This window comes from Schistocerca serialis, chromosome 1, assembly GCF_023864345.2.
Source record: "Schistocerca serialis cubense isolate TAMUIC-IGC-003099 chromosome 1, iqSchSeri2.2, whole genome shotgun sequence".
NCBI lineage: Eukaryota > Metazoa > Arthropoda > Insecta > Orthoptera > Acrididae > Schistocerca > Schistocerca serialis.
In genome coordinates, this window is record NC_064638.1 from 379,815,895 (window position 1) to 379,832,586 (window position 16,692).

Below are 16,692 nucleotides of genomic sequence, written 5' to 3' on the forward strand. Positions count from 1 at the left end.
CACTGTGGAAGCTGATGCTGGCTCCATAATGCTGTGGACAGTGTTTACGTGGAATGGACTGTGTTGTCTGGTCCAACCGAACCGGTGATTGACTGGAAATGGCTATATTCCTCTATTTGGAGGCCACTTGCAGCCATTGATGGCGTCCATGTTCCCAAACAGCGATGGAATTTTTACGATGACAAATGCGCCGCGTCACTGGGCCACAATTGTTCGCCATTGGTTTGATGAACATTGTGCGCAATACGAGCAAAGATTTGGCCACTCAGATCGCCCGGCATGAATTTCATCGAACATGTATTGGACATAATCGAGAGGTCAATTAGTGCTCAACAAAAAAAGATTCAAATGGCTCCAAGCACTATGGGACATAACATTTGAAGTCATCAGTGCCCTAGACTTAGAACTACTTAAACCTAAATAACCTAAGGACATCACACACGTCCATGCCTAGACTTAGAACTACTTAAATCTAACTTACCTAAAGATATCACACATATCCATGCCCGAGGCAGGATTCGAACCTGCGACCGTAGCAGCAGCGCGGTTCCGGACTGGAGCGCCTACAACCGCTCGGCCACAGCGGCCGGCTCGTGCACAAAATCTTGCACTAGCAACACTGTCGCTGTTATGAACGGCTAGAGAGGCAGCATGGCTCAAAATTTTTACAGGGGACTTCCAGCGACATGTCACGTGAAGCTGCTGCTCTACCCCGAACAAAATGTGGTCTGATACGATGTTTGGAGGTATCCCATGACATTTGTCTCCTCAGTGTAATAAAGGGAGGAGGAGACTGGAAAATTATGGGATGATGGTGGTACTACAGTTAACGAATTCCATATCACGATACTGTCCACATAGCGGTGGTGGTGATTCACTAAGAGTAAAGAGAAGTTCGAGTCGTCCCCCGAGAATGGGTGTGTGTGTGTTGTCCTTAGCGTAAGTTAGTTTAATTTAGATGAAGTAGGGTGTAAGCCTACCCGTCAGGGCAGCCGAGAGCGCTAATGCGCTGGTTCCTGGACTCGGGTAGGCACGCCAGCCTCACATCGAATCCGTCCAGCGGATTGACGACGAGAACTGGTGTGCCGACCTGCCTGGATGTGGTTTTTGGGCGGTTTTCCACATCCCACTAGGTGAATACTTGGCTGGTCCCCACGTCCCGCTTCAGTTACCCACTCGCAGACATTTGAAACACAATCACACTATTCATGATGTACACTAGACCCAGACAGCTGGGGTACACTAATTCTATCCCAGAGGATATGGTGTGGCGGCAGGAAGGGAATCTGGCCACCCCTTAAAATTAGCCATGCCAAATCCATACTGAACCCCGCCAACCCTGTGCACGATGCGGGATAAACGCAGTAGCAAAAGAAGAAGAAGTAGTGTGTAAGCCTAGGAAACGATGACCTCAGCAGTTTGGTCCCATGGGAACTTACCACAAAGTTCCAAAGACTATGTCATGAAAACGATTTTGGTAGTTAGTTTCTAGGTAGCGCGATATTGTATGCACTGCTCTAATGGACATCAGATGCTGCAATATTTGTTTTACGCGGGGTTTACCCACCTCGTGACGTGATTTCGTAGTTAGTCCCTGCTGCAGTCATTTTGACCGCTAATTAGACTCTGTCAGTAATAATTCATTGATAATGCTATTCGGGAACGCTACATTATTCGTGGCGACAGCAGAGATCGCAACTGAGAGGTATGCAGATGATATGGAAACAGACGTTACACGGGGATGGAAATGAGGCGGCATTTTTCCATACGGAGCTGCTTACAGAAAACTGCTTCGCAAAGATTGAAGTGTAGCAATTTTTAGTGAAGAGCCTACTGTGACAGTGGCAAGGTTTTCACATCTAGAGAGGGCAAGAGTAAAATTAGCTGAAGCAGTTTCGATTTCATATATTTGCAATTTACAGTTCGCGTAAAATACTTTTGTATTTCCTTCCAGTGTAAAGTCGCACCGGTTTCGCTGAAGTATTGAATATATTCGGATCATAGTTGTTACAGGGCAGTCCATCATTTGCAAGTTGTATGTACGAGCGCCCATACCCATGTGTTCTGCAAGTACATGCAGATGACTTGTTGTTCTGCAGCTATTACGATCCAGACATTGCATGGGGGCTTAATTAAATTAATGAAAATAATTTTTATTTTTCGTAGCTGTATGTCCGATTACGCTGTATCTCGTAAACGGTTGGCCCTGACTAGTTTTTGTCCGCAATCTGACTGCATGGAACAGCAACAAAGAATGAAATGAAAATTTTCGTTAACACAATTAATTAATTAAATCCCCAGCAGCTATAAAACCAACGCAACAAAAAAGCAGAAGTGTAACTGTTCTGTGTGTGGAAGTGTGATTCAACGTACACATCTGGCACGGTTCTTCTTCAATAAGACAAGAAATTTTAAATATCATTTATACTGAAGTAATTAAAAAAATAGAAATAGTATAATTGCACAAGAAAACCAGAATTACACTCTAATACAAGAACACAAGCCAGATGCTTTGTTGACTGAACCTGTAATGACGCATTATTCAGGACATTGAAATAATGAGAAAAAAAGAAAAGGAGTTTGTTACCTTCATTTATATTGATGAAAATCACTCTAATCCTTACAATATCTCCACACCCACTCGCTACTACCACATCTCAACAAGAACTGACTACTGCCACATCTCGACAAGCACTCTTCAATACGACGTCTCGGCAAGCACTCACTACCACGAGTTCTCAACAAGCACTGCCCTCCGCTACTTCTCAATAATCACTGCCAGTGGAGGCGGCGAAACAAAACTCTCTGGCGCTGTGGCTCAGTGTAGCCACCTTTCATATGCCCTTCCTCCACGGGCCAGAATTTGATGGTATTTTTGCCAGCATTGGTGGTGAAAATACCACCAAATTCGTCAAAAAAAAATACAGACACAAATAAAAGATAATATTAATACGTAAATATCACATAATTAGATAAAATTTTGGCTTTGCACTGACCTTTCAATAACCTAATACATAAAATACAGTAGGCAATACAAATTCTTTCATACATGTGGCTTTACATAATAGTTTACACAATACACAAAAAATCAGTTTATACTCGTACAAATGTTCACATAAAATACTTTTAATTATTCAAAAAAAAAAGAAACAAATAGTTGATAGTTGCAGCAGCAGCACCCAGCAATGGTCAACAGGTGCAAACACCAACAAGTGACATCATTTTAGTAAAAGCAGTTCCATCTGTGGCACCCAGTAATGTTGAACAGGTGCAGACAGCAAGAAGCAACATCATTTCCGTAGAAGCAGTCCATCAGTGGCACCCAGCAATGTTGAGCAGGTGCAGAAAGCAACAAGTGACATTATTTCAATAGAAGCAGTTCCATCTGTGGCACCCAGCAATGTTGAGCAGGTACACACAGCAACAAGTCACATTTCTGAGCAGAAGCAGTTCCATTAGTGGCACCCAGCAATGTTGAACAGGTGCAGACCCCAACAAGTGACATTATTTCAGTACAAGCAGTCCATCAGTGGCACCCAGCAAAGTTGAGCAGGTGCAGACAGCAACAAGTGACATTATTTCAGTAGAAGCAGTTCCATCTGTGGCACCCAGCAAAGTTGAGCAAGTGCAGGTAACAGTCCATAATATTCACCATCACTAATCACACAGTTCATCAGCAGAAATTAAACATTTCTAAGTGTCACACATCAATGTTGAACAAGTGCAGGTAACAGTTGATAATATTCACCATCACTGATCAGACAGTTCAGGCATGAACAATAGTTTGAATGCACATACAAATGCTTTTACAAAATTATTCTCAATGCGCTAAACATACAAATTCTAATAAACACACAAATGATATCAGATAATTGTCATATTAACTATTACAAATACTCAAATATTATTAAACCTATAATATTTATGGGTGTCAGTGCAAGCCACTACAAACAAATAAAATAATATTTAGGAGATAGGTGGGTAGGATTAGGAAAGGAAAACACACAAAACACACTCACTCATCTTTCATCCACATTAAGTACTACTGTGTAATTGAATAGTGTTAACTGTGTAAATGCAATTCTGTCAAAATTTTATGTTCATCATGTGTATTAAGTAGTAGTGGCAGCAATGTATAGCAGTCAATAATAGTTAAGTCAACGTCATAGTCATCATGTCAAGACCAATGTTTGCCAAGCCAGATCAAAATGTACGGTTGCTGAACAACTGTCAGTGAGCCAAGATATGCAATTACTTCCTCTCTCCAAAAAAAAATATGTACTGCTTATTGATTTAACAAAGTGTGTGTAGACAATCTTCCTTCTACTTGAGTGTTCTAGTCTGCTATCTTCATCCTCCTTGTTCCATATAGACCAACAAAAAAAATATGCACCTCACTTACTTTACCTCTTATCCACCAAAACTCCAATAATCATCAGCATCACATAATCTCAATACTTCAATAATACCTCTTACGTCGATACATATAAATCTTATCTTCAATATCATTTACCTTACCTCTTGTCCACAAAAACTCCAATAATCATCAACTTCATATAATCTCAATACCTCAATAATACCTCTTCAATACGTCGACACATATAAACCTTATCGCCAATATCATTTCACTTCCATAACAACTCTTTCCTCTAGTCAGTCTCCTCGAACAAGTACAGATAAAATACTAATGCAAACCTCATCATCCCATACAATCCGAAGACACACTGTCAACACACAACCTCTGTGTAATCCATCTGACCCAAATCTTCTACTCATTATAAATTATAAGATGGATTTTGGTTACCTTGTCCATCATTAAATAAAAGAAATGCATACATGACCTCTAACAGACTTAGTTCGAATAACTCTCAGTAATTAAGTACGATTACGGAGTGTGGATGATCATAATATTTCACAGTGTGTACACTACTTCAAGAATTATGGCAAACAGAAGCAAACATGTGGAGTATTTCTTGTGTCAAGTGTCACTTCCTATTTCAATTACTCACGAAAAATGCAGTGTAATAACTGTCAATGGTCTAAACCTAGTTTTGGTATGTCATGTCGTTAGCTTCCTTCCTATTAGCATAAATTTATACAGCTTCCATAAAACCTCCAGCTCATGTGACTTCTATGAAGTTTCTTGTACTAATTTAGTTTATGTCGAATTATAGCAGTTCACTTTCCTATCTTAAAAATATAAGGCACTGAGCGTAAGCAAAACATGCAATAGCGAGTAAATATACCAGTAGAGAACAGAATGTCAACAAGTGGATGCAGCACAATTCTTACAACGAGGCTCTGCCAAGCAAACAATCTATAATTAATACCATAGTGTGACCTAAACTCTACGTTTGTACACAGTATATCAGCATTTCTATATACCAAATTAAAGAGTAGTTATGACAACAAACAGAAATGTATAAATATGCAATCCATACGCATAGCAGCAAACATATATCTTACGTAATAAACAGGTCATTAGCATCATATCAGCATAAGCAAATAAATGTTCATATGTAATCTTAATAAGTAAACATGAAGGCGCAAGCAGATAAATCACAAAGTATAACTTACATACATATCAGCACAACTAATCAGGTGACAATTATAATTTAAATAAATAAGCACAGCAGACACATAATAAAAAAAATGTGACATCAGTGAAAAAGCAGTGCAGCCAAGCGATGCATAATATATACAAATAACAACCCTGTCCATTAATAAAACATTGGCAAAAATCAGCAAATGTACGCAAGCACGTCGCTTCACAAGTAAATTCATAGAACATGAAATTAGCACAAAGTATGAATCACGTAATTGCGAGCAGCAAATTACGTCTAAAGTACGTACCTAAGTGGAAATATGTTACCTGAAAAAATAAACTCAATTAACCTTTTTAGTTTATTAGTTTCTTCTTGGAAATTACATTCTTTCTGAAATTTTCTCGATAGCAAGTCCTCTTAACGTCGGAGACACACAGAATTTACCTGAAGTTCTTAAATATTTTATACAACCGTATCCTGAAAAATACTGAACGTTAATAACATAATTCATCAAGTCACTATAGCTTTATACTGAATTTAGTCGGAGAAATTAGACTGTGTATTTGTTTACGGCAGTCAGTGCTTTCGCACTGAGCGCTCGATCAGCTGTAGGCGCGTGACGTAGGAAGCAATTGTTTGCGGTCAACGACTGCCTTGTGCGGCGCGCAGACTTGACTGTTGCTTTGAGTATGTGCTGCCGCCAAAACACAGCGCGGTATCCTTGTATTCTCTGCATGTTTACGTAAAACTGTTGTTTCTCGAAAGTATGTCATTCCACAAAAATTTTAACGTTTGATATATGATGTATTCCCTTAGAGCGTCGTGATTTAAGAGTTTCTACTTCAACAGTGTTATCATGAATAATTTTGCGAATTCTATATGGACCGTTATAAAGCAGAAAAAATTTGCGACACAAGCCTTTTCCTTTGTGAGACAAACGATGAGACTTAATTAACACCTTTTGACCAACTGACAAGATTTTTAAACGACCAGGACGCTTAGCTGATTTCTCTCTTCTAGCAGCCGCAGATGCAATATTTTGTAGAGCCAGGTTGACAACTTCAGAATGCCGCAGTTTCCGTGAAGGCGGAAAAGGAACGATTTCAGATATGCGATTTGTCGGTGCTTTGTTTTTTAATATCAGTATTGGCGGTAAAGAAGTTGAGTCATTAGGAAGTTCATTCAGAATGTTTTGAAAAATATGAAGATACTGATCCCACGTTCTATGATTCTGATGACAATAAAGACGACACAATTTATTGATTTCCTTCATCCATCTCTCTGAAGCGTTAGATTGAGAGTAAAAAAGTGAAATGAAAATTGTTTTAATTTTACGACGCCGTAGAGTACGAAGCCAAATTTTAGAACGAAACTGTGATCCATTATCTGATATAACCTTATCAACATGACCAACTTCTTTAAGAAAATGGTTAATGAAAGCATTAGATACTGAACGAGCTGTTGCTTTGCGTAACAGTGTAAAACACACATATTTTGATGTCAACTCCACTGCTACGAAAATACACGCAAAACCATTAGTAGAACGAACCACTGGACCGAACAAATCGACTGCAGCCATCTCCTTTAATTTCGCTGGAATGATAGGAAACAACGGTGCTCTGTGAGAAATTGTTGGCGGCTTAGCCTTTTGACATTATTTGCATTTGGCCAGAACAGATCGAATACGTTTTTCCATATTACTGAAGTAGCAATTTTCCTGTAATTTATGAAAGCATTTTCTGGGACCAAAGTGTGCATAACTGAAATGCGTATACCAAATCAGCTTATTAACCCACTCATCAGGAATACAAACTAACCAAACAGAGTTGTCGACCGATTTTCATTTAAAAAGAACTTTCCAGATAGTTCGCAAAAATGAGGTGTGGCCAAATTGTCCAATCTAACAAAGTGTCTAAGAAAATTACAGACACCAAGAAAACTACGAACATCACGTTTTGTAGTAGGAACAGCATAATTACGAATAGCGTCAAGTTTTTCTGGATCAGGAAGAATACCTTCCGTAGAAATAATGTGACCGAGAAATTTCACCTGAGAACGACCAAATTCAGATTTTTCCAAGTTCACTGTAATGCCAACTTTTGCAAAAATACGTAATAATGAATCCAAAATTTTGTTGTGTTCACTCCAAGAACGTTTAGCAATAAGAATATCGTCAACATATGAAGTAATATTGTCACGAAGATAAACAGGTAAAATTTCGTTTAAACTACGAATGAATGCTGCTGAAGGTACAGTAAGTCCAAACGGTAATTTCCGAAATCAGTTTTAGGTAAAATAGTCATATCAGGTTATAGTTTACTTACTCTCTAGGTAGATTGATAGTCGAAGAGTTGTTTTGACAGATGCAAAGAATAATAAAAGAGTAGGCAGCGGTGCAGGAAACTAAAACGGAAATAGCACCACTACAGCTCGGGGTCGTATGCACGCTACGGCACATATTCACTTAGAGTAGTGAATCCCCTGAGGACTTAATAGCCGCACATAATTTCTAGTTTGTGACTTAGTGGCCAATTTGGTGGAAGTGCGTACATAAATTGATCTAACCATGCACATAGATGTATGTCATTCTTAGAATTGCGGAAGATCTTAAATTTCCGAACAGTCAAGAAGTGTTTATAGTCAAAGTTTTCGGCTCGTGGCGACAAAGACCTACCGCGTCTGTCCCAGTCCCAATAACGATTATTGTCAAGTTCGCGCGCCTGGCGCTCTCTTGTTGCATCCCGTAAATGAAACAAATTACTTTCTTCAAAGCCCTCTGCTATCTGTGATTCTAAATTTCTTCTGCTGTCTTTTCCTACGATTTCGCCTTCAATTTGTTTGACTTGCTTTCGTAATGCCTCAACTTCCCTTTTAACGCGTTCATTAAATTTTCCCTGAATTTCAACATGCTTATTTATGTTCTGGTACTCTTCGGTTTCTGCAAATGGCAATGGTGCTGTATCATCTGAATCTCTGTCCCCATTTAAACTAAGACTTGTCAATTTATCTGCAATCTCCTCAACTCTTTCCGATAAGTCACCTATTTGTTCCTTCTGTTTATTTACATCTTGCGTAAGTGTCGCGACTCGGGTTTCAGTATTGACACATTTAGTAGTTAACTGTTCATATTGTTGTGTTAGGTTATTTAATCTGTCATTTGGTACGGATTCCTCGATTCTCTCAAATATTTCTTCCTTATCTTTTGCACGTTGTAAACTTAACTCTGAAAATTTTTGTACTATCACGCGATCTTTTTCTTCCTGTTCTCTGTCCTGTTCCTCTTGTCTAATTTCTGTTGAAATTAAACTATTATTGTGAGCATTCAAAATCGGTTGTACTTCTTCTCTAATTTCTTTCTTTGATTCATCTTTCATGTTTTTGAAACATGTCCCTGTTCTAGAGCCTAACTGTGTTTCCATTGTTTCCATCTCGGTTTTACTTGTTCCTATTTGTGAGCCTAACCGTGTTATCATTCCTTCCATCCGTGATCCCAAATTTAATATTGCACTCATTAACTGCTCCATTTCTTCTGTCGTTAACCACGTAATCTGTGAATTTTCTGATTGAGAAAAATTTTGAACTGTTTCCGGACTATTTTCCAGACTTATTATATTGTTTTCCACTTCATTATTCATCATACTGTTCTCCTGTGTTGGCGAGTTCGCCATGTCAACAATTTCGTCATTCTGACTATCCATCATTTTTGCCTTTTTCATCGATCGCGTAATCATTTACAAAACATACAAAGCTCGTCACTGTACGAAAATTACACACAATGACTCCTCGTCTCCAACAATACCATTCACACGAGATGTTTCCCTCAAACACGATTAACGAACAATTGAAATAATTGCACTAAATTGTCAAACCCGTAGACAAGACAACAAATTTAAATTTTGAAAAATACCATTAGAAGAATGACAATTACCAAATCTACACATGCCATATAGACTACAATTACTAAACTACAAATTACTACAACAATACTACTGTCTACTATTTTTACAATCAGAAGAATTCCAAGGGACGATCCGAAGCAGCGGTCGCCACGTGCATGGGGGCTTAATTAAATAAAATGCAAATATTTTTAGTAGCTGTATGTCCGATTACGCTGTGTCTCGTAAACGGTTGGCCCTGACTAGTTTTTGTCCGCAATCTGACTGCATGGAACAACAACAAAGAATAAAATGAAAATTTTCGTTAACACAATTAATTAATTAAGTCCCCAGCAGCTATAAAACCAACGCAACAACAAGGCAGAAGTGTAACTGTTCTGTGTGTGGAAGTGTGATTCAACGTACACATCTGGCACGGTTCTTCTTCAATAAGACAAGAAATTTTAAATATCATTTATACTGACGTAATTAAAAAAATAGAAATAGTATAATTGCACAAGAAAACCAGAATTACACTCTAATACAAGAACACAAGCCAGATGCTTTGTTGACTGAACCTGTAATGACGCATTATTCAGGACATTGAAATAATGAGAAAAAAAGAAAAGGAGTTTGTTACCTTCATTTATATTGATGAAAATCACTCTAATCCTTACAATATCTCCACACCCACTCGCTACTACCACATCTCAACAAGAACTGACTACTGCCACATCTCGACAAGCACTCTTCACTACGACATCTCGGCAAGCACTCACTACCACGAGTTCTCAACAAGCACTGCCCTCCGCTACTTCTCAATAATCACTGCCAGTGGAGGCGGCGAAACAAAACTCTCTGGCGCTGTGGCTCAGTGTAGCCACCTTTCAACATATTTAGAGTTTTACCGCAACCGGCAATATGTGTGAAAAACTGCGACATTACACTCCAATCAAACATTTTCTGAATGCCGCTGTCGGGTTCGTCCAGTACACAGTATGTCACGCCTTCATAAATTATTTATACTGATAATAAGCACACTTGAGATGGCAGTGTGCGGTTGATTCATGCCGCGGTGTTCTGCTCCACTGAACATCGTGTTGAACAGAAATGACAGCAGTGTGTCTCAAGCAAGGGGCAAAAAGTTCTCACTGGACAGACTAGTGTAGCAATTTCGTTACGTATTATTCCATAATGTACTTTATTTTAGGCCCCTGGAAAATCCTTATAATGGAATAACGTAACTGGTGTAATTTTGCTACTCCTTGACCGCAGCAGGAAGAGTCAAGAAAACCATCAATAGTGCTGTGCTCGAGCACAACTAGAATCGCTTCAGCTGTTTACGTCACAGCTCGAGAAATTTCTAGTTCTGCTCTTCGACTGTCTTGCGATGTAGCGACTACCTTTGTTTCTACCTCCACAACGCGCCTTAGTTTTGATAATGTGTTACAGATTTTAGTGATAAAAATAAATATGAAACATCAACTGCAATATCTCCTACGGTGCTGCACTCATCTCTATATATAAAAGGCAGTGTCCTGACGAACTGAATAACTAATTGTCTGTTTGGTTGGTTTGGCTGAGTGGACCAAATAGCAAGGTCATCGGTCCCAGCGGATTGGGGAAGGTAATCGACCCTGGCCTTTCAAAGGAACCATATAATATGCGAGTCCAGTGTGCTCGGTGTGCTAAGTGACTAACTCATCATCGCCGTATCCAAACCGCTAAGGATAGAAACCTGAAATTTGGAGAAGATGTGGACCTTATGTTGTAGGAATCGTTTAAGAAGGGATTTTTCAAAATTCCAACCCCAATCGGATGAAATAAGGGATGATATTTTAGCCTTTGTTTTTCTTTTTTGAAAAATGTCGCTATTAAGGTAATTTCGAAGCTAGTCCTACGAAAATTGGTATTTGGTTTCTCGGTCTGAAATAAAGAAATACGTGTTTCAGGTTTTTGAGAAATTTAACCCTATGAGGATGAAATGGTGGGTGAAAGCTTGTTTTGAAAATACATCATTATTAAAGAAGAGGGTGAAACACAGGATGAAAACCTTTCTGTAAGTATGTCGCTGAGGTAAATTTGAAGCTAGAACTACGAAAACTGGTATTTTTCTCTCAGTTAGAATATCAAAAATATATGTTTCATCATTTTTGGATATTCAACCGCTATTGGGGTAACACAGCTTTATTAGCTCTTTAATAATAAAATATTTTCATAAAAAGCTTTCACCCACTATTTCACCCTCACAGGGTTAAATTTCCGAAAATGCTGAAACAAGTATTTCTTTATTTCTGACCTAGAAACCAAATACCAATTTTCATAGGACTAGCTTCAAAATTACCTTAATAGTGACATTTTTCGAAAAAGAAAAAAAGGCAAAAGAAAAATCTTCATCCCTTATTTCATCCCCTTAGGGTTGGAATTCTGAGAAATCCCTTCTTAAACGGTGCCAACAACATAAGGTCCAGATCTTCTCCAGATTTCAGGATTCTATCCTTAGCTGTTTGGGCACGGCGATGATGAGTTAATCACTTAGCACACCGAGCACACTGGTGTCGCATACTATATGGTTCCTTTGAAAGGCCCCATATCAGAGTCGTATCTAGACGTATCATGGGTCCCATATCACTCCAACTGCATACGCCCCACACCATTACAGAGCCTTCACCAGCTTGAACAGTCCTTTGCTGACATGCAGGGTCCATGGCTTCATGAGGTTGTATCCATATCCGTTCGCGTCCATCCGCTCGATACACTTTGAAACAAGGCTCGTCCTATCAAGCAACATGTTTCCAGTCATTAACTGTCCAATATTGGTGTTGACGGGCCCAGACGAGGTGTAAAGCCTTGTATCGTGCAGTCGTCAAGGGTGCACGAGTGGGCCTTCGGCTCCGAAAGACCATATTGATGATGTTTCGTTGAATGGTTCGTACGCTGACATTATTGATGGCCCAGCATTTAAATCTGCAGCAATTTGGGAAAGGGTTGTACAACTGCCACGTTGAACTATTCTCTTCACTCGTCGTTGGCCCCGTTCTTGAAGGATCTTTTTCCGGCCGCAGCGGATTTATGATATTCACTGTACACTCGTGAAACGGTCGTACGGGAAAGTCGCCACTCGGATATGCTGTACCGCATCGCTCGTACGCCGGTTATAACACCACGTACAAATTCACTTAAATCTTTATAACCTGACATTGTAGCAGCAGTAACCGACCTAACAACAGCGCCAGACACTTCTTGTATTATATGGGCGTTGCCGACAGCAGAGCCATATTCTGCCAGTTCACAGATCTCTGCTTTGGAAAACGCATTCCTACACCGTTTTTTGGCGCTTCAGTGTTTGAAAAAGTACTGAATTTACAAGGGGAGAAAATAAATTAATAGTATAAATGAATTGAAAAGAATGAGTAGATGGGAGGAAACATGCTGGGACACCAAGGAGCAATCTGTTTACTAATGGAGAGAAATGTAGGGAATACAAATTGTATATGAAAACCAAGGCTTGACAACACAATGCACGTTTCGGTGGATGTAGTTCGCAGCAATTCTATTGGCATTTCTTATGCAGAATAGGCTATACTGGGGAACTGTATCAAATCAGTTATCGCACCAAGACCACGACTGCAACAGACTGTTCCATCACGTTCCAACTGACCACGGATTTTCTCGTACTAAGCGTACATATCTACATAGAGGCTTACACTGTAAGTCGTACTTAAATATATGGCACAGGATGCATACAATCAATTTCATCCTGTTTGTCTACCGTTTCATTCAGGAGTAGTACATGAAAATGTATATCTAAATCTTTCCGTGTAAGCTCTGTTTTCTCTTACCATGACTGTCATCAACATTTTCACATTCGGAGGAGATAGTTGGTAATCGAGCTTTCGTGACAAGATGCCGTAATAACGAAAAACTCCTTTGTTTCAATCATTTCCATCTTAATTCATTTATGATATCCTAAACACTCTCCCTCTACTTCATGGTAACACAAAACGAACTACCCTACTGTGAAATTTTTCGATATCCTGCGTTAATACTGTCTGGGAAGTATTCCATAACACGCATGAATATTCCAAAAGAGGACAGACAACCATCATGACGGCAGACTGTGTAGCAGATTTGTTGCATCTTCGAAGTGTTTTGAAAATGAAAACTTACTCTTTGGTTCGCCTTCTCCACAACGTTTTCTATTTTTCTTACTTGGTATGTGCAATCCGTAGGTATATAGCTGAATAACATAAAGCCACGATTTATGAGAGGGACAGCTTCATACACGAGACGTCTTCCGAGAAGTATAAGAAGATAGTGTGTCCATGGAATATTCTGGAGATGTTTTTAGTAAGTGGGGAAAATGCCATTACTTGATAAGAATGCGCTGGAGACCACATGTCACATTTGTCAAACCACACAAAATAGATTCCTAAACAGCCTATGTATGCGTGTCGTAACGCAGCCGTTGTGTTTTAATCCTTTCCTAATAAGGAATAGTGACTGTTAATTGGACACCCAACTTCATTTTACAACAAAAAAATTCAGTCACATGTAGTACGTGTACCGTAACTTGGCCTGTTTATTGTTGAAAAGAAATAATTCAATGAAATCATGCTGTAGAATCAAGGTTGGCGAACGTGTGGTTAGTGGTTTGTGATAAGAACTACCATAACTGGATTTACGTGACAAATGACATAGCCACAGTAAAGCATTTCCAGAAACATTTATGCTCCTTGTGTTATTATTAAATATGCTCAGAATAATAATGCAGATTCAGTATACTATCGAAAATGCTGAGCAGCTAGTACAATACAGTGAAATGATTTTTCAGTGGGTAATGGTACCAAACTGTTTCATGAAGCGAGAATGTGGTCCTTTAAAATGAATTTTAGTGCCTTGTAGCATTACTGAAGCTAAATAGTAGTAGTATTAGTAGCAGTTGTTGTTTTTGTAGTTGTTTCTGTTGTATTAATGCATGTGACTCGATGGCCAGGTGCCAACTGGACCCCACTTCGGCAACTTGGGTATCTACAGGGTGTTACAAAAAGGTACGGCCAAACTTTCAGGAAACATTCCTCACACACAAATAAAGAAAAGATGTTATGTGGATTTGTGTCCGTAAACGCTTAATTTCCATGTTAGAGCGCATTTTGGTTTCGTTCTTCCACCTACGCTCAATGGAGCACGTTATCATGATTTCATACGGGATACTCTACCTGTGCTGCTAGAACATGTGCCTTTACAAGTACGACACAACATGGGTTCATGCACGATGGAGCTCCTGCACATTTCAGTCGAACTGTTCGTATGCTTCTCAACAACAGATTCGGTGATCGATGGATTGATAGAGGCGGACCAATTCCATGGCCTCCACGCTCTCCTGACCTCAACCCTCTTGACTTTCATTTATGGGGGCATTTGAAAGCTCTTGTCTACGCAACCCCGATACCAAATGTAGAGACTCTTCGTGCTCGTATTGTGGACGGCTGTGATACAATACGCCATTCTCCAGGGCTGCATCAGCGCATCAGGGATTCCATCCGACGGAGGGTTGATGCATGTATCCTCGCTAACGGAGGACATTTTGAACATTTAGTGTAACAAAGGGTTTGAAGTCACGCTGGTACGTTCTGTTGCTGTGTGTTTCCATTCCATGATTAATGTTATTTGAAGAGAAGTAATAAAATGATCTCTAACATGGAAAGCAAGCGTTTCCGGACACATGTCCACGTAACATATTTTCTTTCTTTGTGTGTGAGGAATGTTTCCTGAAAGCTTGGCCGTACCTTTTTGTAACACCCTGTATAATCTACCTGACTTGCTCAACCGAGGAAAAGGGACCTACAGTTTAACGTCGAATCTGAATCAAGTGTCGTTCCTGGTGTCTCCGTTGAGAGGTGAAGGCCAGATGAAAAGCAAATTGAAAATTTTCGTTGTCCGACCAGGTTTCAATAACGCTACTTCTCCGTTCCGAAGCACGCGCTTTTCCACTATATCACAGGACCCTACACGAATCTACGTACATGACATTATTCGATAACAAGTTTGTTTGTGTGGCCATCCTCCGCAGCAAGCATATAAATACTTATTTTCCAAATCAAAACACGTAATTGAATTGCAATATTTACGCTGTGAAAAGAAGTGTACGACAAAATAGTTGTATCAAGTGACGGAAAAACGATAGTCCACCAGAAAAAAGAGTGAGAAACATGGTGAACAGTGCGTGGATGGCGAAAACGCAAATATGTGAATATAGAACAGTGATAAAAGTGGTAGTGCGACGTCCAGACCAGATGTGAGGAAACGCAGGTCAACAAATCATCCCACTGATGATGCCTTAGAAAAGGAGAAAGCGAAACGCGTATGGGATTAATAAAATAACTAGCAGCAGGAAAAGGCAGTTTGATTTGCAAAACAAGACATTATTCGAAATTATCAATTCATATCAGTGCAACAGTTAATTCTTTCAGTCAGCCGGCCGATGTGACCGAGTGGTTCTAGTCGCTTCAGTCTGAGACCGCGCGACGGCTACGGTCGTAGGTTCGAATCCTGCCTCGGGCATGGATGTGGTGATGTCCTTAGGTTAGTTAGGTTTAAGTAGTTCTAAGTTCTAAGGGACTGATGACCTCAGAAGTTAAGTTCCATAGTGCTCAGAGCCACTTGAACCATTTGCTCTCATCCAATTCTTTCAGTCACTGTTTTAACAGTTCGCCACGTATATAATTTTATCATGATGGTAAATTAGTCAGCAGAGCTCCGACGTCACTCACAGCTCATTTTGCAAGCTGAGCTCGTTTAAGAAAGATGGAGAGCTCCACTTTGTAAAGTTCGTCAGACTGATCTGTGTTGCCGCAGGAACGCAGTGTCGAAGTAGGGACCGTAATTAATTTTCTGTAATTAATTTTACTGACTAATTTGGTATTTCTCTCTCTCTCTCTCTCTCTCTCTCTCTCTCTCTCTCTCTCTCTGTGTGTGTGTGTGTGTGTGTGTGTGTGTGTGTGTGTGTGTGCCAGTGCCTCCACCATTGTAATTTGGTGGCTAATACTTCAATGGCTTTTACGCGTTTCTTCATCCCCTCAACATATCAGTATATTGCCAGTTCGCTTCCCGTGATCGGTATTTCTTCCGTAAAGCACAGTCATTACACACACACACACACACACACACACACACACACACACACACACACACTGTCGTCCACTATCTCTGTGCTTCTTCTCTCTCCATTTTTAACAAAAACTGGAAGTGTTTCACTTAAAAATAATGAA